The 25758-nt window shown below is 40.6% G+C and overlaps 1 protein-coding gene across 4 annotated transcripts in view; it reads right to left on the reverse strand.

Moving 5' to 3' along the window:
• The window catches only part of CDH12 (cadherin 12), a 542156-nt gene that overhangs the window by 340883 nt on the left and 175515 nt on the right, over positions 1-25758 (reverse strand). The gene's annotated exons all lie outside the window — the stretch shown is intronic.

Here is a 25758-nt window from a genome sequence, read left to right on the forward strand (position 1 = left end):
CAATGTCTATTGCAATTACTTCTATTTTCTGTCTTGTGATTTTTAATTCAATCTCATGCATTTTTAAGCCAGATTAACAGTTCTGAGAGTTTGATTTTGGCAGTAGCATATTGAGCAATACATGGTTCTGATCTTGTTTATACATTCAGAAATTGCAGTTATCCAAATTACTATTATTTAAAAGAATCAGAGGTTTTATGTGCTTGTTAGGAGAGACATTTCTCATGGACCTCAACATCTGTCTTTCAATATTAAAGACAACTCAACAGTGCATTATTTCACATGCTTCCGTATATCAGCATTGATAATCCTTTAACATAGGTGTTTAATGAAAGGTTGGATGTGGTACTTAAGGACATGGTTTAAGTGGTAGGGGGATGGTTGGACCAGATGAACTTGGAGGTCTTTTCCAACCTTAATGATTTTACGATAGCTTGAGAACCTCTGGGAGTTCTCTGAGAGGTGGAAAATAAATAACTAAATAAATGAAGCGGGATGAATATGGCCAGAACTATCCTCCATTTCTGGATAAACCACAACTTTTAACAGATAGCAAGTTCAAAACTGAAGATAGTCAAATGAAGAAATTATTTTTGAAAAACTGTCATAACTCATCTCAACTTCTAATATACATATATTATATGTATATATATATAATAATTATTATTATTTTCCCAAATAGGACTGAGACAGGTATTTGTGAAGATGATTAGTCTGAAATGATAGATATAAAGAAAAAACATTATTATGCACGACTTTGATTTTATGCTCAAAATACAATTCTTGTACTGAAAATCTAAGTTTATTTTCAGTGTTTCCTCTTTCTCTCTACCAGAGACAAGCTTAAGGAAATTCCATTACTGAGTATCTGATGTATCCAGGTAACAGTCAGCAGCATTTTACAATATCTAGGCCTGCACAAAATGAGATCATTAACTTCACTGCTGTAATTATTACCTGTATTATTAACTGCACCCTTAGCAATAGAATTAAATTCGTATCTGTTCCAGGTACTGTATCTTAGAATGTTGAAGGTCCCCAATGGAAAATAGTTCTTTCACTAAAGGCTGAAGTGTTCCCTGTAATTTACTTCCTTTTGCTGCCTTATCTTGTCAATAGTATAAAATAGCGTTTTAGCAATGAGACTATGCCACACTGCAAAGGCAGTGGAAACTCTGTATACATTATCAAAGACTGCACTAGGCAGAATTTTACCAGGTAACTCTAAGAGAATGTCCCTTGATATTGTACAGAAGTGATTCCGTAAAATTTCAGAGGGCTGGAACACCTCTCCTATGAAGAAAGGCTGAGAGAGAGAGCTGGGGATATTCAGCCTGGAGAAGAGAAAGCAGCTCTTGGTAGACTTTCTTGCAGACCATAAGCCCCCGTATAAGTGGGCTTATAAGAAGGGCAGAGAGACTTTTTACAAGGGCATTTAGTGACAGGACAAGAGGTAATGGTTTTAAACTAAAAGAGCGTAGAATCAGATTAGATATTAGGAAGAAATTTGTCACTTAAAGGGTGTTAAGGCACTGGAACTGGTTGCCCAGAGAAGTTGTTGGTACCCCAGCCCTAGAAATCTTCAAGGTCAGCCCAGAGGATTTGGGGCAGCCTGATCTATAAGAGATGCCCTTGCCCAGGGCAGAGGGGTTGGACTAGGTGACGTTTAAAGGTCCCTTTCTACCCAAACCATTCTATGATTCTATACAAATTTGAGATGGGAGACTGAAACAAGAGACAATACCATGATGACCCTTGCTGTATTTAGTTTTTTTTGAAGATTTGCTACGCATAAAGCAAAGAAATGGCTAATAGTCTGGTGGCTCAACTTGGCCAAGGTTTCTCCCAACAGTGTCCAGAAGCCACTGATGGTGCAGTTGTCTCAAAGCCTCAAGCTCTTCCCTTTACTCCATTTATCATTCTGCTCTTTACTTAATCTTTGACCATCTCTAATCTTTGTCTGTTGAAAAGTTTTATTTCTCTTTCAAATCGATAATGAATATTGGCTCTGTAAATTTGTCTCTAAACTAATAAAAAGCCCATTTAACACAATTCTTTTCCTCTATATACAGGAGGTACAAGTAAGATGATGAAGGGACTGGAGCATCTTCCATAGGAGAGGCTGAGGGAACTGGGACTGTTCAGCCTGGAAAACAGGCAAAAAAAATGCTCAGGGGGATCTCATCAATGTGTACAAATACCTGAAGGGAAGGTGTAAAGAAGACGGAGCCAAGCTCTTTTCTGTGATGTCTAGCCACAAACACAGAAGGTTCTGCCTGAACATAAGGAAAAACAACTTTACTGTGAGGGTGACTGAGCACTGAAAGAGGCTGCACAGAGTGGTGGTGGAGACTCAACACCTGGAGAAATTCAAAAGCCATCTGGACTGTGCAGCCTGCTGTATGTAATGCTGGTTGAGCAGCGGGGATGTTGGACAAAATGACCTCCAGAGGTCCCTTCCAACCTCAAATATTCTGTATGATTCTGTGAACACAAACTTCTTTTATTTGGGTTGCTTATTATTTTTTGCTCTATATAACTATCAAAACATAACACACTAGGTCCCCTCTCCCCCACCCCACCCCCTTTTTTTTTTTTTTTCAGAAGAGACATGTCAAGACTGATACAATGAAATAAAAGGGAGGGGAGAAAAAAATAATTCAAAAAAAAAAAGAACATTTTCTAATTTTTTTCTTTAAAAAAAACCAACAACAACAAAAAACAACCTCTACTCAGCTTGCTGGTATATCCCTGGGGGTATTACATTCAGAGTATTCTGCTAATAAGAACACCAAAACTTTCTGAATCAGAACCATTCTTCTCATATAACTTCAACAGAACCCACCCCTTTGCTGAGGACAAGCCTGTATTTCTTTTCTTTTTTTTTCTTTTTTTTTTTCCACAGAAGGCATTGTGGATGCAAAACTCAAACCACGGGCAGTGTATATGCGAAGTCAGAAGAGCTATGCTAGTTGAAAGTGGTTAATGGACCACTGTTCCAAAAGCTCTCTTGTTATTTCCAATTTTTTAGAGAGCAGGGAGACATTGATTATAATATATACTTCAATAGGTGAACCTACGGTAAATAACATTTGTATGAGTTATGCAGAAATCATGAAATATATCTGTAGACAATTCAGTGAAAAAAAAAAAAGTACTGCTGGCTGCTGGATTTATACATAATTTGTTAGAGCAGGTAGGAAAAATGACATTGTGTCCTAGAAGAAAATGCACTAGCCACAAAAAAAGGTAGTTCTGACTTCACTCCTGATTTTGTTTACTAAGCACAGACAAAATTACAAAGTACAATACAGCCACAAATATTTTTGTTTTGAAGCCTTAAAATATACATAGCTTTGACCAGCAAAAGAAGGTATACTATAATTCAAAGATGGTGTATAAGGAAATCTGCTTTTTATTATCCAATTTGGATTACCTTCAGAGATAAGATGCCAGATTCATTTATATTAAATGCCTTATCCACTAACTAAAAAAATAAAAATAAAAAGGAATCTACTAATTCCCCTATACTAACAAGTTAAAGCTAGTTCTGAAGGTATGAAGCATAGAATAACAAATTTCTCTGATCAGGGTTCTTACATCATTAGAGTATTAGGTATGAAATACTTAGGAATGTTTTAATCTTACAAAGCCTACACACTAACAGGACTCTTCAAAGATACATATCTGCTTTCCTTCCCAAAATATTTAAATTTAGCACTGCTTATTAAGCTATCTAGCTTCCATTTTTTGATGTATTATCAAATGACAACACATTTTCCTTTACTTTTCAAAAAAATCTGTTACTTATGTTATGACCAGTGACTTGTCCATATAGAAACTACTTCAGCTGCAGTGAAAATTAGGCTCTCAGCATTTTTTTTAAGATTGCTTCTGAGGCATAGACTATTCATAAAAGTGCTACTCAACTTCTACGTTAGGCCACATACTTGAGTTGCATGAAGATGACATCCCAAATCTTTTTCTAATACATCAGTGTTCATTACAAAGTACCTGCAGTGGACTGAAAAAGTTCGCAACTAGGTAATCAATATTTATGTTTTAATATAGGGAGCACATTCAATTTCCTGTAACATTTCATAACCCTTCATTCAGGATACAGTAATAGCAAAGGTATGTAGGAGAACTGATGTTCGCCTATCCTATTTGTTGCAGAAGACTACCCTCAAGAGCATTCTTACCTGCAGTATGACAAGCAGTCATATAAAAGTTGTCTAGTGTTACCAAACAGGATTTTAGCTACTCAGGCATAAGGCTCACAAGGTTAGCACACTTCACAAATGAGTCTGCCTGAAAATAGTCTGCAAGTCTGTTCGCAAATCCCATATTGATGGTGAACTGAACAGTTTGATTTGGGTTCATTATCAGGCAAGAATCAGAATAAAGACATTGCAATACAATAATTCGAGTGCTTTATGATGATGTGCAGATCTATGATGGGGCACATTAGCACCTCATATGGCTCTTCTGGACACTACTTATCCTGAGAAATATTGATATAGGTAAAAACACACGTAATTAAAACTTTCCAGAAATACATGCTTGTTTCTGTTCACGTGTGAAAATACATGACCTTCAAGGCTCCTTCTGCCTCTATATCCATGAATAAAACTGCTGCAGGAAGACTTGAATAATTTCATGAGTTTTTTGATATGTGACTAGAAAAAGGTCTATACAACTCTGCACTCTTAGAGGTCATGCCTTACACATTCATTCAATGCAAAAATACCTGGCATGTGTATAAGCTCATTTCCATTACATGACTTTATTTGCAGAACAATTTCTGGTATAGAAAATACCACTTAGTATTCTCTCTAACATTCAACATAGTGAAGTAAGCATTCAGTGAAATGTCAATATGGGCATTCAAACTACGGAAACAACTAACCATTTTACCAGAGCACAAACTTAAAGGTGAGAATTCTGAATGTAAGCCCAAACTGTGACATTAAAGCACACTGAAACATCCGAGGGAGAATCTGAGATGGAATCAATTTCCAAACAACAGAATCTTTCATCACATGGTACTTTGTGTAAAGATAACATCCTACGTTCACTACATTATCATTACAAGTGTCATACATTGTTTTCACAACTACAACTGCTCAGCTATGTGTTGTTCAAAGTAAAAATTGAGTAAGACAATTGTCGTTGCTATGCTTCCCTTTTTACATGTTCCATATGAATAAGAAGGAACCAAGACGGGTCCCTTGCTCGGCTGTAACTTGTATTATGTGCTTCTCTTATTTATGATTACTTGGATTATGACCCAGGAAGTTCATGTGTTTGCTTGCATCAGCATATTTTTTTCAGAACAATAAACCATTAAACCCACACAGAAATACCATTATAAAACATCTGATTTGTTGTAAATCCATGTGACTATTTATATTACTAGACAGTATTTTAACTCATTTAGGTCATACAATTGATTGTAAAGAATGTATACAGTTTTCCTATGACAGATACAAACCTTGCTTCCAGTGTCATCTAAAACTACTCAAAGGAAGAAAAGTTTCTTCATAGAATTTAAGCTTTTGGCTCGGCCAAGTTTTGCTACAAATCCATGTTGGTCTGAAAGAAACGGAAGCTGTTATCAAAGTTATAGGGCTATGAGAGCTCATCAGCCAGGAATAACAAGAGTTTTTCTTACTCATATACCAGTGCACTGAAACCTGTAAATCTGGCATCTTTCAAGCTATTGAATTACTAAAGAATGCACTATTTTAATTGGGATTCAGTGCTTTTCTTCCTCACCATTCTTTTCTTAATTTATTCCTCCTTAGGTATAATTAGATGCATCAAACTTCAGCTTCTGAATAAGGTCAAATAATTCTCCTACCTAGATATCATAACGAGTCCTTACTGTGAATTTTCAGATAGAAATTTCTTACTCATCCCTGCAAGGGAGCCCATGTATTTTGAATTTGAATTCTGAATCATTCCTCAAAGTGACTTATAACCGACATGAGAAGGCTGAGCTAGGCTGAGAAGAACCTGAGATGAGCAGAGAAACTGCCAAGGATCATGCTTCAATCAGCAGGAATATACAACATTCTTACTAATAATGCCTAATGCAATACCTCTGGTAGAGGTAGTTTGGTCACAAGATTGTTTAAAGGACATTAGAGATCACAGCTGCTTCCTTTTGCCAATTACATTACACTTGAAACAAAGCTACTTTGCTAAGTAAGTTTCTGCATACGTGGACTGAAGCAAAGTGAAACTTCTGCCTTTTACAGTTATAATTCTATTTGTCTTCAAGCAAAAGACAAGTTATTAAGGAAATACCTATTACTGAGCTGTGCCCAAAGTCACTGTTAATTAAAAAACAAACAACACTTCCCCAAACATTACAATTCTCTCCTCTAACAATATCTACATTTCTCCATGATTTGAGTCTTTTGACCATTCTTACTTACCTTTCATGAAATTCGTTCCTCCAGTGCCTCGAGAAAAAGAGAATTGTTGTATGAGGCTGGAAGAGCTTTATTTTCTGGTCTCTTTTGCCTAACCTCATCTCCCAAAAGAACCAAAAGACAGTTTGCCATCCCCTCCTTTGATCCTTCTTTATAGCATCAGACACTCCTTATAACAACAGCAGACCTTCCTCCTGAAGGTCTTCTTTCTGTCTGTCCTTCTCATGCTTTCTTTCTTTCTTTTCTATTATCTGTTCTGAAAGGACAGCTGGAATCTGATATCTAGAGCAAAAGAAATGTTAGCCTGGAAGAGGAAAACAATTCAGGACACGCTAAAGGGAAGACTCCTATTCTGTAGAAACTTGAACTCTGTCTTTGAGAAAGTGAACCCTTCTTCCCTTTATTCTGCTGTTGCTCAATCTCTGAGAGACAGCATTATCATGAGATATAATATACCTAAAAATAACCAGGTACCTAAGAGGTAGTGGAAAATTCAGCCACTGCCTTATAGCTTTAAATTTTGTTCATAACTTATTCACAATATAGACCCTCAGAGCTCAAAAACAGTTTCCGTTTTCCAAGTGTTTTCATCTTCACATTAATTTACCATTATAGATTTTTCTTCTCATGTTTCTTATAGAGAAAGTCGACAAGACTTTGCTTCACTTCAATTCTTATTATTCCTTCAGGGTCACTAAATACATATAGTTAATTTATATGTTTTACCAACAGACCAACAATATCTTGTGGTCTTTAGATAGATTTACAATTTTATGCAGCAAAAATCCACATACACGTATGTAGATAGATTACATATTTATGTGTACTAACAGATACTAAGAAGGAAAAAAAATCAGAATAGACAGAAACAGACAATCAGCTTATGACTGATTTGTTCTTCAACTGCTTTTTCAGTTCACCTATAAATATATTTCATAAGAAAGTTTCTGGGACTCACTACAAATGCATACATGCAAAGCTACTCCAAAAGATCCACTTAAACTACAAATATCTATTTTAAGCAGAATTGGCAGTATTAGGACTACATTATTACATATTACAGAGTAAATTTACAGAGTAGAAACTGGCTAGATAGTTGGACCCAAAGAGTCGTGGTGAATGGAGTTAAATCCAGTTGGACATTGGTCACTAGTGGAGTCCCCCAGGGCTCAGTACTAGGGCCAGTTCTCTTTAATATCTTTATCGATGATCTGGATGAGGGAATCGAGTGCACCCTCAGTAAGTTTGCAGACGACACCAAGTTAGGTGCGTGTGTTGATCTGCTCGAGGGAAGGAAGGCTCTGCAGGAGGATCTGGATAGGCTGGACCGATGGGCTGAGGTCAACTGTATGAAGTTCAACAAGGCCTAGTGCCGGGTCCTGCACCTGAGGAGCAACAACCCCAAGCAGCGCTACAGGCTGGGAGATGAGTGGTTAGAAAGCTGCCTGGCAGAGAAGGACCTGGGAATATTGGTTGATAGTTGGCTGAATATGAGCCAGCAGCGTGCTCTGGTGGCCAAGAAGGCCAACAACATCCTGGCTTGCATAAGAAACAGTGTGGCCAGCAGAGCTAGGGGAGTGATTGTCCCCCTGTGCTCGGCTCTGGTGAGGCCGCACCTCGAGTACTGTGTTCAGTTTTGGGCCCCTCGCTACAGGAAGGACATGGAGGTGCTCGAGCGAGTCCAGAGAAGGGCAATGAAGCTGGTGAGGGGTCTGGAGAACAAGTCTTACGAGGAGTGGCTGAGGGAGCTGGGGTTGTTCAGCCTGGAGAAGAGGAGGCTCAGGGGCGACCTTATCGCACTCTACAAGTACCTTAAGGGAGGCTGTGGCGAGATGGGGCGAGGTGTGTGTTGGTCTGTTCTCCCACATGCCTGGTGACAGGACGAGGGGGAATGGGCTCAAGTTGCGCCAGGGGAGGTTTAGGTTGGATATTAGGAAGAACTTCTTTACTGAAAGGGTTGTTAGGCATTGGAATAGGCTGCCCAGGGAAGTGGTTGAGTCGCCATCCCTGGAGGTCTTTAAAAGACGTTTAGATGTAGTCCTTAGTGATATGGTTTAGTGGAGAACTTGTTAGTGTTAGGTCAGAGGTTGGACTAGGTGATCTTGGAGATCTCTTCCAACCAAACAGATGATTCTGTGAAAATGAAATCATATTTTATCCATATTTTATATTTTTCAGCCCTGTTCCCCCCAAGATGAGCAGAATATTTTCCAGCTGCATTGGTAGGTTTTTGGTTTCTTAAAGGCAATATGAAGTGTATGTTTAACTGAGCTCTGGAAAGTAGAATCCATAATGGTATCATGGGCATCTACATTAATCACTTTTAACAGCAAGTTTCAACAAAATGAATCTGAATTTAGTAAAGAATCCTGCTAATGATTCAACTTACTTTCCCAAAGTTGTGTGTTGGCACTTCAGTGCTAAGAGGCAAGCCATAAAAATTATAAAAAGTTCAGTCAGCAAAGTAATCAAACTGGTTCCCCGTATACATAAATCTATTGAGTAAGACAAAGCCATTTTTACATTGGTCCTTTTCACAACAGTGTTGCACAACATAGGCAGCCTCAAGGGAGCTACTTCTGTTTCAGTGAACAATTTCATTTTCAGCATAATTTGTTAGATAATTGTGTCTTTAAATTTAGTCCATGCATTCATTTGTTCACTTAATTAATTCTGATTTATTTTAAAGCTCTCTCCTTGAAGTTCTATTGTTTTTCATTTTGGCTTTTAACTTGCTGAAGATTACAATAGATTTTGAGATCCTTTGGAAATTGTGTGGATCCTACACACGGAACATTGTAGAAGTGTAAAGTTCTTTTCTTTTGCTGAACCAATGAGCTACAGTTTTCAGTTCAGGCTGTGGTAAGAACAATTTTGTAAAGGAATACCAGGTTGTAACTTGCCATGTAAGCAGCCTAATCTGTTTCATGACCATGTACTTATTGGATATACTTCTTAGGAAAAAGACAAGGAAAAATACAAATCCCATATTCCATAAATAACACTGTACCTTTTAGATTTGTATGCAGTGAAGAAGCACTAGACAGAAGAGCCCTACAAAGAGTTTAATATCTATGTGCTACATCATTTATAGTTCAGCTGGACACACATGAACTGCTCTTGTTATTCTTCATTTTAGACTGCTGCTCACAACAGAATCTTTACACTAACAGTACTAGAAAGGTATAACCATTTCATTGATTTGTTCTTAAGTACAGGACTGATTGAAGTTTTAGCAGGGTTTCTGTGGCAACAACACTGCAGTCCATAAATTGGGTTATTCACAGCTCAGCTTTCCCCCTTTCTACAATGTATAGATGAAACAATAGCTACATATTTTATTATAGTAATAAAGCATCAATTTATTCTACTAATAAAAGAAAAAACATAGATTATGGTGCTTCTTCCTGTCAACGACTTTCAGTCTTGTACTGTATCAAAACAGTTTTTACCATGTGCTACAACCACACAGCATAGAACTCTCTTTTGGTTCAAACTGAAATAATAATGGTCAGATGGGGAAGCACCTGGATGCATAGGAGAGATTTTCTATTCCTCTTCTGTGGCTCTATGTCTGTTTTTATAGAATCAGAAAATCTTTTAGGTTGGAAGGGACCACTGGAGGTCGTCTTGTCCAACCTCCCTGCTTAAGTAGGGTCAGCTACAGCAGGTTGCCTAGGACCATGTCCAGACAGCTTTTCATCGTCTTCACAAACAGAGACCGTGCAACCTCTCTGGGCAACCCCTTCCAGTGTTTGACCACCTGCACAGTAAAAATGAAGGATTTGTGTTGAGATGGATTTTCATGTTTGTCAGATTGCATCCACAGTCTCTTGTCCTGTTAGTTGTTACCACTGAGGCTCTGACTCTGGCTCAGTCTTCTTCATTCTCTCCCATCAGGTATTTCTACACATTAATAAGATCTGCCCTGAGCCTCTATGCTTCGGCCTGAACAGCCCCTTCTCTCAGCCTCTCCTTGTATGCCAGATGGTCTGTCCCTTATACATCTTTTTTGCCCTTCAATGGACTTGTTCCAGTAAGTCTGTATCTTTCTTGCACTTGAGAGCCCAGAACTGGACCCATCACTCCCATTGTGGTCCGACCAGTGCTAAGCATAGAGGAAGGACTACTTCCTTCAACCTGCTGGCAACAATCTTCCACATGCAGTCTGGGATGCTGTTGCCTTCTTTTCCAAAAAGACTCATAGTCAACTTGTCTAACACATTCCCAGGTTCTTCTCTGCAGAGCTGCTTTCCAGCTGGACAGTCCTAGTGTGTACTGGTGCTTGGGGTTATTCCTTCCCTGATGTAGGACCTGCTATTTCCATCTGCTGAGGGAACTTAATGAGTTTCCTGTCTGACAATTTCTCTAGTCTGTTGAGGTCCCTCTGAATGGCAGCATAACCATCTGGTATATCAGACACTCCTCCCACTTTTTTCTAACACCTGTGAACTTGCCAGGCATGTGGTCTGCCCCATCATCCAGATCATTAATGAAAACATTTAACAATATTAGCCCCATTGTTGAACCATGGATTTCTCCACTAGCAATTTGCCTTCAACGAGACTCTCTGCCACCGATCGTCACCCTCTGGACCTGGCCGTTCTGCAAGTTTTTAATCCACCTTGATGTCCACTTATCTAACCAGTCAGTCAGTTTGTCTATTATGATGTTATGGGAGAGAGTGTCAAAAGCTTTACTAAAGCTGAGGTAAACAACACTCACTACTCTCCCTTCATCCACTAAGCTAGTCATCTCAGACCTTTGAGATCATCAAGTCCAACTACCCACATAACACTCTAAGTCCACCACCAAACCATGTCTCTAAATACCACATTATCATGTCTCTGAAGCACCTCTAGGGATGGCGACTCCACCACCTCCCTGGGCAGCCTGTCCCAATGCCTCTCCACCCTTTCCATGAAGAAATTCTTCCTAATATCCAATCTAAACCTCCTCTGGCACAACTTGAGGCCACTGCCTCATATCCCAATCATTTGTCACATGAGAAAAGAGATCAACACCCTTCTGGCTGCAACCTCCTTTCAGGTGGTTGTAGAGAGCAATAAGATCTCCCCTCAGCCTCCTTTCCTCTAGATTAAACAAAGGTTGGTTAATCATTGTTACTATTTCATAAGCCAGTGTTGACTACTCCTGATCACCTGCTTGTCTTTCATGTGTTTATATGTGGTTTCCACAACTAGTTGCTGCATTACTTTCCCACGGACTGACATAAGGCTGACTGGCCTGTAGTTCCCCAGATCTTCCTTCATGGCCTTTCAGAATATAACGATGAAAGCTACTTTCTCCCAGTCTTCAGAGATCTCTCCTGATTGCTATGAGCTTCCAAAGAGAAGGTCTAATTGAGAGTGGCCTTGCAATGACATCCATCTCCCTTAACACTCATTGGTGCAACCATCAGGCCCCCTTGACTTAGGTATGTCCAGTTTGTTTATATGCTCCCTAGCCTGGACCTCTTCCACCCTGATTGTCTTCCTTGCTCCAGAATTTTCCCTCTGGTTTCTGTAGCCTGGGGTTCCTGAATGCTGATCTTATCAGCAAAGACTGAGGCAAAGAAGCATTAAATATTTTAGCCTTATCCATGTCCGTTGTCACCAGCAGTCTTCTGCACTCAGCAGGGCCCATATTTTCTCTAGTCTTCCTTTTGTAGCTTAAGTACTTGTAGAATCTGTTCTTGTTTCATTGTTTCCCAGATTCAGCTCCAGGTAGTCTTTGCTTTTCCCATATTACTAGCTAAATATGGCATCTGCTAGGACACCCAGACCTCTAGCCAAGAGATTAGCTACAATGACAGACATAAGAAAACTTTTACGTTTACTAGAAAAACAGTATGGGTGTATGCTCATAAATAGTGAAATAATGAGAGACAAGAGAAAATTTGTTTCTTTATGGACCAGAAAAAGTGGAATGAGGAGACCATTCAATGTCTGATATGCAGTTTTAGTGTATATTTTTATCAGTTGTTATTGAATAGATTTGTTTCCTGCTCTGATGTTTTAATATGGGCACTGTGACTCGACAACTGTTTTCGCAGCAAATTGCAATAATATGAAGTTTAACATTTTCTAGGAGAAGGCAGTGGGCTGGGAAGCAAACAGAGCTTCAATAATTGCAAAAGCAGCAGAAAAATATCTGAACACATATACTAAATTTAACTGTTTTAATATTTTGTTTTGTTTTGTTTTTCTTTTTCCAGTTTTAAAACTAAAAATGCCATCATCAGCAACTGTGGATCAGTTAATCTTTTTAACACTTTCACTCTGTGATCTTTTCTAAAATAAAGCATTTACTACATTAAAAGAGAGCCCTGACATAGAAATCTTAAAAATCCTACTTGCTTTTGAAGGCATGCATATATACGGAACACCCTTATCCTTCCCTCCGTATTCCCAACCACGGAGAAAGGATTGCATCATCCAAGCACCTATAAATAAAGAGACTGAAAACATCTTTTTACTTCTTCTGTAATGTTTAGGGTTTAACCAGGATGACAGTTTCATGGTACCCAGTCAAAGAAAAAAGAAAATTCTCTTTACCAATAATTAAGACAGTCCCTGTGAGTCACAGATTGCAACAGGATGATGATTACAGCCTGGAAATTCCATTTACAGCACTCCTTGAGCTGTGACTTCATGCTTGAGGTTACTCAAACAGAACATTTCCAAGTATAAAAGACAAAACTAATGCTCTGTTAAGTGTTGGGTGTTCCTTCCTTCTTCTGTGATGTGCCTTCTCACCTGTCAAAATCTGGTGCTTTTATGGTTCATCCAATCCTTTTCTTTACTTTCCCTTTTGCTCCCGACACTTCTCTTGCTTCCCTTTTACCTTTCCCTCTCTTTCCTTCTTTGTCTAACACATCTTAAGTGTAACTTCCTTTGAGGCAATAATAAAAGTCAGATACAACAGGCAGAACAGATAGGTGTCATGCGAATACATGTCCTTACAGCATGACAGAAAGTGGGCTCCAAGAACAGCTAAAAATTATACTTGACTGAGTACAGCATACCAGCCAAATGAGCAGCTGAGAACAAGTACTGCAATAAGAAACTTGAAATTCTGAATAAGAAAAAATATGTAAATCACAGCATGTCAGTAGCAATTGCTAAACTAAACCTCACATGAAGTGACTGACAAAGTTAATAAGGGTGCTTAGAGTCATAGCTTCTTGCAGCTACGTACTCAGTTTTGATTTCCCTTTACAAACATCACTCCTATGAACCTTAACTGCATAGACTCATGACAGTGAGGTGAATAACGCTACCATCTCCCTTTTAGAAACAGAGAACTGGATATCAAGATTAGCCAAAAAAAAAAAAAAAAAAAGGCTGCAAGACAGCATTTAGAAAGAATTCTCAAGGCAAGCAGTCTTGTCCTCAAATCCAACCGTAAGCCCATAAATACACAAAGTGAGAAAGCAAGTGCATTTTTAACAGTAAAGTCTCCCAAGTTCCTCTGCACTCATACAGAATTTCCTCCATTGCTCTAGGCCACTTAGTGTCTATCTTCATCCAAAAACTCCTTGAGAAGATTAGATTTACTCACACTTAGAAAATGAGCTCTACACAAATGTAGCAATGATGCCAGCTTTCATTCAGAGTTATTGTTACAAGAACCAAAGTAGTGCTGCCCTTCTATATACCAGGCTAATGGATAAAGAATTTGCATGAGAGGGGAAGGATGGCTTTAATAGCTTTTGCCTGAGAGGTTTCAGTCCAACAGAAAGTCTCATATTCCGGCTATAATATACACTATAAGAAAAGCTTTCAAGCGTTCTTGGATTTTATATTCCACAAAATAATGTAAATTTATTTATCCATTAAGAGAGGCATATAGAAAAAGTAAGACTTAGAGAAGCACTTACAATAACGGAGACCTGCCTTCTCAGGGCTGTTTATGTGCTGAGTAATATACAATAATTTGGTAAAATTACTGGACTTGGGCATAGAGTGCTGTTTATACCTACCCTGTATTTCTCGAGTCTTCCTTAGGAATTAGTGGGGAAAAAATCTCAGACAAAATATTCAGTTTGCCAGTACTGTTGTAGATAGTCAATAGTAACAGTTGTCAACTTTAAAAATATATTTTCTGAAAATACTTTCAAGCAAAGACTACCAAATAAAAGTTCAATTTAAAATTGTATTACCAATTACTTGCATATAATTTTATTTCCAGACTTCCATAACTCGGTGTTGTCTCCGTAAGCCTATGCTAGCTCAGTGAGCTGCATAATAATTTTCTTTGATACCAGATTTTGACAACCAAGGAGCTATTATCAGAAAAGTTAGCAATCTACAGACAGCATACATACCCCCACATCTAACAACCACCCCATATCACCCACAAAAGGTTTTGATAAAAGGCATTGACCTTTAACCAACCGTTCTTTATTATTAGTGTACAACATGACATACAGATTTCACATAAAGAGAGAGACTTCTATACTTCTCTTTTCCTTCCTTAGCTTTTGTTCTCTCCAGTATATGTGCACTTAGAATTTAAGAAGTCTTTAATCTTTAATTGGGTTGACTTCTACTTCATTCCAGAACACCTATTCAGGTGATACTGAACTAAGAAAGAAATACTATGATAGCAACACATATTTCTTCCAGTATGGAAGTAGTATACATGGACTTAGTTCTCCTCCCTCCAAAACATCCTCCAGCACTCTTCCTCTATGCCCACGTTAAAATCAATGAAAAAAGAATCCCCCTCTCCCCAGAAGGATGAAAGATACTTATACTGCAATGATGACTTAATGAAATGATTGTCAAATTATGGCTTGAGAATCTCAATTTTTAAATCTATTCCTCTCTTCCTTCTGCATATAATAAACAGCTTCATCAGAAAAGAGTGTCATGGGAGGATGCCAAAACTCTTCAGTTAAGAAAAAAAAATATCTCAATTCTTTTACACAGAAGTATGGAAAAAAGTCAACTATTGCTGAACACCACAAAGCAGTATTACTACTAGTTGAACTTTTATTTGCTACAGAACAAATGAAAAAATGTAGCCATTAAAAAAGAAATAAACAGAAGGGTGAAGAACAGATTTATCCAAGTCCTCACTAAATAGAATGCATACCAAATAAGAAATCATATTTATGATTTGATTCTTCCTGTGCACTCTGGCTGTCTGTTTTATAATTGTAACCCACATACAGAAAGCAGCATAAGAAAAACAATTTTTAACTAGTTCCATCATCAACTGCATGGACAGAAAATGCATGTAGAAAATGCAACAGCTTATTCTAATGAAAAGATTCTAGGAGCATTATGTGGAGATCATGGCTTTGAAATATATATCAGTCCAGTTTGTTCCGACATAATCTAGAAGTTCATGCATGGAGGCCTTACCAGACCTACCTTGAAATTTTCATCCAGGCACAGTGAATAAAACAGGATTTCAGCTCTTGCTTTCCATGTTGTGTTGATGTTTTTTAAGCTACTGAGGAAACTGTAGAGGGTATTTTCAAAGTCAAACAATGGAAGAGGAGAAAAAAGGCTTTCTTTGGAATTTATTATAGAATGAGGGTTTCAGAGAAAAGCAGCTCATCCAAAAAAATTATATGGGGGTCTCATTTGGACATCAAAAAAAATGCTACATGTAATCTAAAGAAAGAATGTAGTCAGAACATGAGAAAAAGACAACACAGAAATCACTGACTGAATTTAAGTCAGTTTTGCTGAACACTTTTTTCATTTATCTCAGCCACCTCTAGTATCAGAGTTTACACCCCGTACACCTACAACCCGGGTAGAACAGGACATATTCTACAGATCAATGCTTGGCTGAATGGCCAATGCTGCTGTTACAATTTCAACTTACACAAACACAGAATCTTCACGACAGAGCACAGACTTCTAGGGAGAAATGGAAGCCACATATTGGAAAGAGGCAACAGCGTCTTTGCCAGCAAGCTACCAGCAATCATGAAGTCTTCAACCTACATTGATCAGGGGATGCAGACCAAAGCCTGCAGGTAAATGTAGGCACAGAGGTAAAAGCATATGTGGCAGTGAAGGTAGCTCTCACACTACCCATGCAAACACAGGAACTAAAAGTAGTTGCAGAATTATGCCCTTACTGAAGTCACACGTCACATTGTGGGACAGCCCACACAACTGCAAAGCTACGTGAATGGAGAAAAACTCTTAGCAAAGACAGGCAGGATGGAAGAGGAGGGGGCTGCTCTCTGTCTGCTTGGGGATGTGTCTGCATATGAATCTATGCTGGCTTGTCTCCAAGTGAACTGTGCTTTACGAAGGTGACTGCCTTTCGCAATGAAATGACTAGCTTTGTGGAGGAACAGGAAAACCGTGATGTCATTTTCCTCAACTTTAACAAGGGTTTCAACAAAGACTGTCATAGCATCCTTTGAAGTTATCTCTGGTTTTGAGCAGGAGTTTGGTCTAAGTGACTTCCACAAGCCCCTTCAGCTGCTACTAAAATAGAAAAGTATATCTGAACTGTACTTACAAGATTCCTTATTAAAGACATTTTCTACAGTCAGCCAGATACAGTCAGATGGTATTTAATTCCATCTACGTGTCAAGATGACTTTATCTTATTTCAGCTGGTGCTAAATACTGACCGCAACCTGTCTGTTCTGGAACTTAATGTCATCACATACTGAGAAAAAAAAATAAAAATACAGTGATCATAATCTAAGTATTACTTATGCAAATTTAATATATCAGTTTCTTTCTTTATATGGATCATGACAAAGACAGTAACAAAGCCATTGGAAAGAAAAATAGCTTGGCACTCTGCAGGTTTTTTAGAGAAATGATTTTGCATTATGTAGCATTAATTGCAACAAAACATATACTTTGTGTAGCAGTAGCTTTTCAGCTCCTCATGGTAAACTGACAGGTGTAAAAAGTCATATTAACAAAACAGACACAAAAACTTCCACCAGCTTTAAGAAATGCTTGAAAAAATATTATTAAAAATGTGCAACTACAGATAACAAGCTTGCTACTACAAAAACAGTGAAAGTGCAGCATAATAATATCCACAGTTAACGATATAGACAATTAACTATCACCAAATAATGCTTCACTGTTGGCCAAAAGCTCCCATACATAGCCAAGATATTGCTACCCTTCAATCAAGACAATAATTAAAACCTTGGTTGGAAGAGCCATTTTTTACTGTAGCCTCTGCTTCCTTAAAGCATGGGGAAATTGAATAGTTTCTGGTGGTTGCTCACTACTCTACAGATAAAAGACAATTTGTTATTGTCTACATGATTATTTTCAAGATGACACTGGAATTGTATTTCAAAATGAGTACTATATGCATCTTGCTTGAATTTTGACAACATATAATCATTTACAACTGTTAATGCAAGTGTTAATTTGTAGAGACATCACTTTGCCTGCAAAATTAATAGAAAATGAGAATAAATACCTGCTTCTAGCCAATTCTCCAGTTCACTTACTAGGTAAGATAGCAAAGAACAACACAGGTAAATCACCATGTGATCTTGAAACTCGCACAAGACAACTGTTTAACCCCTTTCATAACAAACTGACAAAAGATACCTCTCTCTTATTTAGAGGAAATATTTCTATTTGTCAGTCTTGAATATATATTAAAACATTGGTGTGTTGTTATCTCTGTAGCCTGTAGCTGAAAGGAGTTGTTTATATAAGACTAGCTACAGATTGCCCTGCTGCAGCATTTAAGCCCTTTTAAAGATACCAAAGAAGTGACAGTGATAGTACAGCATAGAGCCAGACCACGCCCAGGCCCCAGGGCCACCAGCCCCTGCCTCACTGGGGCCACAGCAGGGCTGGGCTCCAGCTCCCCACAGTGCTCCAGGTGCTCCTGGTGGGTCACTGGGATGGGCCTTGCCTGCCATGCCCTGCCTGGCCCACCTGGGGACACCCCGTGCTCCAGGACTGGGGGAGCTGCCAGACCTCACAGCACCCCAACAAGCATTAATGATTTATCTATCACAGTCTTAAATGCAAAACACTGTAAAATATGTGGGAAAATTTGTCACAAAATGTTCTATGGAGGACCGATTATTACAATGAATTGATAAACTGATCAGAAATGTGGCTTGTTATAAATAAAAACAATCAAGTTTTCAAATACAACCGGCTTGAAAATTCACAGAAAGCTTTCAGAGATCATTTGTAAAAGTGTTCAGAGATTCAGCAAGATGCACACACATGCTCCAGAAGCCCAGTATAACCTAGACCTTTGAAACCTATCTTAAAATCCAAGTCATTTCAATTTCTAAAAACTTGTTCAAAATTATTATCTCCATTACTACCACAAATAGATCTGCAACAAAAATCACAGAATCCTAGAATCATTAAGGTTGGAAAAGACCTACAAGATCATCTGGTCCAACCATAAAAATAGAATCATAGAATATCCCGAGTTGGAAGGGACCCATAAGGATCATCAAGTCCAACTCCTGGCACCACACAGGTCTACCCAAAATTTTAGACCATGTGACTAAGTGCACAGTCCAATCTCTTCTTAAATTCAGACAGGCTTGGTGCAGTGACTACTTCACTGGGCAGCCTGTTCCAGTGTGCGACCCCCCTCTCAGTGAAGAACCTCTTCCTGATGTCTAGCCTAAACCTCCCCTGCCTCAGCTTGACACCATTCCCGAGGGTCCTATCACTGGTGATTAAGGAGAATAGATCAGCGCCTGCCCCTCCACTCTGCGAGGAAGTTGTAGACTGTGATGAGGTCCCCCCTCAGCCTCCTCTTCTCCACGCTGAACAGGCCTAGTGACCTCAGCCGCTCCTCATATGTCTTCCCCTCTAGGCCCTTCACCATCTTTGTCGCCCTCCTCTGGACACTCTCCAACAGTTTAATGTCCTTTTTGTACTGTGGTGCCCAGAACTGCACACAGTACTCGAGGTGAGGCCGCACCAGCGCAGAGTAGAGCGGGACAATCACTTCCCTCGACCGACTAGCGATGCCGTGCTTGATGCACCCCAGGATACGGTTGGCCCTCTTGGCTGCCAGGGCACACTGCTGGCTCATATTCAGCTTGCTGTCAACCACAATCCCCAGATCCCTCTCTGCGGGGCTGCTCCCCAGCGTCTCATTGCCCAGTCTGTATGTATAGTCAGGGTTGCCCCGTCCCAGGTGCAGGACCCGGCACTTGCTCTTGTTAAACTTCATGCGGTTGGTGATCGCACAGCTCTCCAATCTGTCCAGATCTCTCTGCAAGGCCTTTCCACCCTCATCCGAGTCCACAACTCCTCCAAGTTTGGTGTCACTAGCAAATTTGCTCAAAACACCTTCTAGTCCTACATCCAAATCATTTATAAAAACATTGAAGAGGACTGGCCCTAAAATGGAGCCTTGAGGGACCCCACTAGTGACCATCCACCAGCCTGATGTGGCCCCATTTACCACAACCCTTTGAGCCCTGCCCATCAGCCAATTGCTCACCCATCGCATGATGTTTTTGTTTATCTGTATGCTGGACATTTTGTCCAGTGGGATCCTATGGGAAACCGTGTCAAAAGCCTTGCTGAAGTCCAAAAAGATCACATCAGTTGGTTTCCCTTGATCGACTAGATAGGTGATCTTACCATAAAAGGAAATCAAATTCGTTAGGCAGGAACTACCCCTCATGAACCCATGTTGGCTGGGACCAATGACTGCATTGTCCCCCAGGTGCGCTTCAATAACTTCAAGGATCATCCTCTCCATAATTTTACCAGGCACTGACATGAGACTGACAGGCCTGTAATTGCTGGGGTCTTCTTTCTTACCCTTCTTGAAAACTGGCACATTTGCCAGCTTCCAGTCCAATGGGACCTCTCCAGATTCCCAAGATCGTTGAAAAATAATTGAGAGAGGTCCCGCGATGACGTCTGCCAGCTCTTTAAGCACCCTGGGATGAATCCCATCTGGACCCATGGACTTGTATGGATCCAGGTGGAGCAACAAATCCCGCACACATTCAGGGTTGGTTGGGAGTTTATCATTCCCACCGTCATGGTCCTCCAGCTCAGGGCACCCAGGGTCCCGAAGCCCATCATCAGTGTTGAAGACGGAGGCAAAGAAGGCATTAAATGTCTCTGCTTTGCCTATGCCCTTGTCTGTGAGGTGACCTTCCCCATCAAGTAGCAGACCTATGTTTTCTTTGGTCCTCCTTTTTCCATTGACATATCTAAAAAAACCCTTTTTATTGTCTCCCACAGACTTGGCCAGCTTCAACTCTAGTTGGGCTTTGGCCACATGAATTTTCTCCCTAGAAACACAAACAGTGTCCCTGTATTCCTTCCACGTCGCCTGACCCTCCTTCCAGCAGCCATACACTTCCTTTTTTCGCCTAAGCTCCAGTAGAAGTTCCCTGGTCAGCCAGGCCGGCCTTCTGCCCCACCTGCTTGACTTCCGATATTTTGGAATCGCCTGATCCTGTGCTTTTAGGAGGCAGTGCTTAAAGACTGACCAGCACTGATGGACGCCAATGCCTTCAAAAGCAGTTTCCCAGGGGACCTTGCTGACTAGTTCCCTGAGCAGCCTGAAGTCTGCTTTCCCCATATCCAGGGCTGAAGTTTTGGTGACAGTTTTCCTTCTGTCACCATAAATTCTAAACTCAACCACTTCATGGTCACTATGGCCGAGACGGCCACCAATTGCCACATCCCCCACAAGACCCTCTCTGTTCTCCAGCAACAGATCTAGGAGGGCATTTTTCCTAGTTGGCTCCCTTAGCACCTGCACCAAGTTATCATCTAGGTGCTTTATGAACCTCCTGGACTTGCTCGTGTCGGCTGTGTGGTGATCCCAGTTGACGTCTGGCAAGTTGAAATCCCCCATAAGGACAAGGGGAGTTGATCTCGAGGCATCTCTTAGTTCCTCAAAGAGTAATTCATCGGCATTGTTGTCCTGGCCAGGTGGTCTGTAATAGACTCCCACAACGACATCCCCTTTATTTGTTTGTCCTTTAATCCTTACCCAGAGGCTCTCAACTTTGCCATCACCAACCTGAAGTTCCACACAGTCCAGCCCCTGCTTCACATACATCGCCACCCTCTCCCACCTCGCTTGCCCTGCCTGTCCCTCCTGAGGAGCCTGTAACCATCTATTGCAACACACCAGCCACAGGACTCATCCCACCAGGTTTTGCTTATGCTGATGATGTTGTAGCTGTGGGACTGGGCCAAGACTCCTAGCTCATCCATTTTATTCCTCATACTGCGTGCGTTTGTGTAGAAGCACTTCAAATGCGCCTCCCTACATGCAGCACCTTGTGTATCCGACCGAAGGACCTCACTAGCACACAGTCCCTCTGATTCTAGCACCCTAGCCCTTAGCTTATCACCAGCATGCCTGGTTTTATCCCTTTCCCCCTTCAACTCTAGTTTAAAGCCCTATCTATCAGCCCCGCCAACTCCTGAAGAAAAATTCTTACCCCTCTCTGAGAGAGGCACATCCCATCTGGTGCCAGCAGGCCTGGGGTCGCATAGACCTTCCCACGATCAACAAACCCAAAGTTCTGCTGGCTGCACCAGTCCCAAAGCCACGTATTAATGTGATGAGTCTACTTGTCAACATCGATCCCCCCTATTAGAAAGACAGAGGCAAACACAACCTGTGCCCCTGGTCCTTTAAGTAGTCACCCTAAAGCCCCTTTTGATCACTCTCGGACTTCTCATTACTACCTCATCATTACCAGCCTGAAAGACCAGTAGCAGGTAGTAGTCAGTGGGCCATACCAGGCAAGTCACTTTCTTAGTGAAGTCTCTCACCCGAGCCCCAGGGAGGCAGCAGACTTCCCTGTGGGTTGGGTCTGGATGGCATATTGGTCCCTCTGTCCCTTTCAGAAGGGAGTCCCCCGTGACGATAACCCTTCTTTCTTTCTTGACAGAAGATGTAGTGATGTGGGGGGTAGGTTGCCTTGCCTTTGGCACCCTTTGCAACTGGAACGGACTTTCGTCTACATCGTTGTTTTGAATGTCATGTTCTAGAGCTTCATGCCTGTTACATAAGGGTATGTTATATAAGTGTAGATGGGAAGGTGAGGATATCAGGTCATGATATGAGGATAATAGGGAAATAGGGGATATGAGGATAATAGGGGTATCCTCATGATATGAGGATAACAGAGCACGCCTATCACACCGAGCAGGAACCTGCCTCCATTACCCCCTTGGCCTAGGTCCCCTCCTACTGCCTTGCGGGATGAGGGAACTTTTGTCTTCTGTGTAGCAGGAGACACTTGTGCTGTGGCAGGCTCGTGAGTCTGTCTCAGAGAGGATAGAGTACATTTCCACCAGTCACTTTCCCTCTCTGACTCCCTGATGCTCCTGAGGCTGCTCACCTCCTCCCAAAGCTCTGCCACCAGGCTGAGCAGCTCTTCAACCTGGGCACACCTCCCACAGGCATACCCCTCACTGCTGCTGTCGGATACCGACAAAAGGCTCGGGCACACCCTGCAGCCCAAGACCTGGATGGCTGCGTGTTTCTCTGAGCCCTCCGTCTGAGTAGCCACATCGGTGACTGTGGCTGGGGAGGCCACAAGAGATGGGGAGGCCATGGTTTTCTGCCTGGTGGATACCATGGCTGGGTCCTCGCGAGCATGTTACAAAGCACCGTTGGGGAAAAGACCACTGCAAAAGAGCGACAAGGGGCCCTCCCTGCTCGCCCTGCCTGCGCGAACGGCCATGCAAAGTGCCTCGCCTCGCCCTGTTTGCCCATGCTGGTCGCTTGCGCTCCCTAGGGGCTGCCTTTGAACATCGGGGGGGGCAGGGCGCTGCTGGCTCTGCCCAGGCCTCGTCAGCCTCCCTCGTGAGGGCTGCCAGCGGCTCTCTCGAGTGGCCTCGATGCTGGACAAAAAGCCCTGCCAGCCTCAATCCCCCACTCCGCTGCAGAATGCGTCTGCCCCAGAGCCAATCGCCTGCAACATGCAACATAAACAGCTGACACCCTACAAATAATATATGAAATGTAATAAATTTACTAAAAACTATATTGAAATACATCAAAAGCTCAACTGTAAGCTTGAAGCTGCTTATAATTGATCGGTATAGGTAAGGGGTAGGACAACAGCAATGTACATTTGAGAGAAAAGTACATGATACTGTAAGAGGAGTGTTGCTTCCGTAAAACAGAGAATAAAGCACTGCTATTGCAGGCTATCATATGGCCTAATTTTCATGTGTGTGATATCCCATTTCCATCCAAAGAGTTTTATTATTCTTATCATACTGACAGTTGAACTAAAAGTACGCACTTTTCCTGAAGCTTAAGAACATGTTTCTTCCCAAAACTTTTTAAGCTTCTTGCTGATCCACTTGGTAGGACCCAGAAATAGATTCAGAACTGGCATTTATCATATTGCTTATGTAATGTTATTTTTCCCCCCATTCAGATTTCCACATAGTGCTTCCACCTCAGATTATTAGTGACTTCACATAGTTCTGTATTTACCTTTTTTAGCCCACTCCTTGCCTCAGTCAACAGAAGAACTTAAATGTCTCATAGAAAACTCTGTGGCAGGAAGATACATTATATCTTATTGCTTGTTCATAGTGCCTCACCACTATATTCCTTGTCACCAGCTAAGGGAAAGCTCTGGGTTAATAGAACACTATTATAGCACTTAGCACTTCTACATTCTACTGTCCAACTTCATCATCTTTCAGTAATTTTGGTATCTGTCATTGCATTATTGTCTGAGTGCCACTGAAAGATGACAGCACCATGGAGGTGTATTAGACTCAGCACAGACTCCATAAAGATGAATTTTCCTACTGTGACAATTTTGATTTATTCAAGATTTTCCCCTCCCAGTCTGATCTGCAATCCTGAAATTGTATACAACCTCTGAATCTAAGTAACATTTTACTCCTCCCCCAAATTCAAGGCACTTTATATGATTCTACACTGACATTTTGTACAAGATATTTCCAACTAAGGTCTTACAGAGTTTTTATTATTAATTTTTGAGGAAGGTATAAAAAGCTTTAGGAGAGGCAGAGCCATGGGGAAGCATCAGAGAATTCTTCTCACTAGCAATACCCCAAAACCTCACTGAGACACTATTCTTCAGTTCTCTCAAAGATCTGTAGCAGTTGCAAGCACATGGTTTGCTCAGCATGGCACAGATATTTCAGCTTTCAGAAAGAAACAACAAATTTCAGTAACAGGAAAAACAGCAAACAATATGATAAAACATTTACTACAAAAGTAAATGCCCAGTTCAACATAGAAGAATTTACGCAAATCAGTGTATGTCAGGAGAAGCTACGTGAGCTTCAGTTAATATTCCATCATACTCCACTTGTATAGCTCAAAGTCAACAGGCCCATCTGATCTTGATATGGTAAGTTATGAAATACAAAACGAGTTGCAGATTTCAAAGTTCTTGCTAGATGGGATTACAACCAGAATTCATGGAAACTAGCATCATCCTTTCTGGCTAGTTAATCTTAGCAGTTCTTTGTAACATATTTGTTACCTTACTATCAGTGACCTTAGTTGCAAAACTTACAAACTGCATAATATGATAGTGTTTTATACAATAATATATAATACAATTAAATTTATAGAGCCACTTATTCATTAATGGAAGTAAACCAATGTAAAACACCACTTAAATCAAACAAGTGATAAAAAGTCTAGATGATTCATGGCTCAAGCCCAGTGTCCAACAATACATGCTGGAAGAGAGAACTAATACAAAAGACTTAAATAAAATGGAAAAGCCCATGATAGATAAAACACATTTTTCAAAGGTGCTAAAAGAACATCCTTCAAGGCAATTAGAATAGAAAGGGTCTAGCAGGTGAAAACTGGTTGTTTTTTTTAATGATTGAGTTTTGAAGTGTGAAGCTCCCTGATGACTGGATGCACACAATACTGTCAGTGGTGAAGGCAATACCTCAGAGAGTAGGATGTCATATGAGTTACAGCTTTAAGTACAATTATCGACACTTTGTATAAAAGCAAGTCAATCAAAAAAATTCTCTTCTGATGTCACCAGACATTAAGCACAAGGAGCCACCCCATGGGCTGCATTCTCATGCCTGGTTGTGAGAGAAGTGGCAGCTGTCTGGTGGCACAGAAATATTCAGGTCTTTTCCCAGTACAGACTTGTATTTTCACAGAAAAATCATCTTTGAGGGATCATGTTTCAGACACACATCCATTATGTTTGATGACAGTTATCTAATGGAAGATTAAAACAAACTAAAATTGTAACTCTCTTTTTCCTGTTATTCTTTCGCCTCCTGATCAAATGAAATGTCACTGTAACTTGCATAGTCTACGTTTAAAGAGAGTTTCTGTTGTTCGCAATGGGGTC

Source organism: Cygnus olor, chromosome 2 (genome assembly GCF_009769625.2).
Source record: "Cygnus olor isolate bCygOlo1 chromosome 2, bCygOlo1.pri.v2, whole genome shotgun sequence".
NCBI lineage: Eukaryota > Metazoa > Chordata > Aves > Anseriformes > Anatidae > Cygnus > Cygnus olor.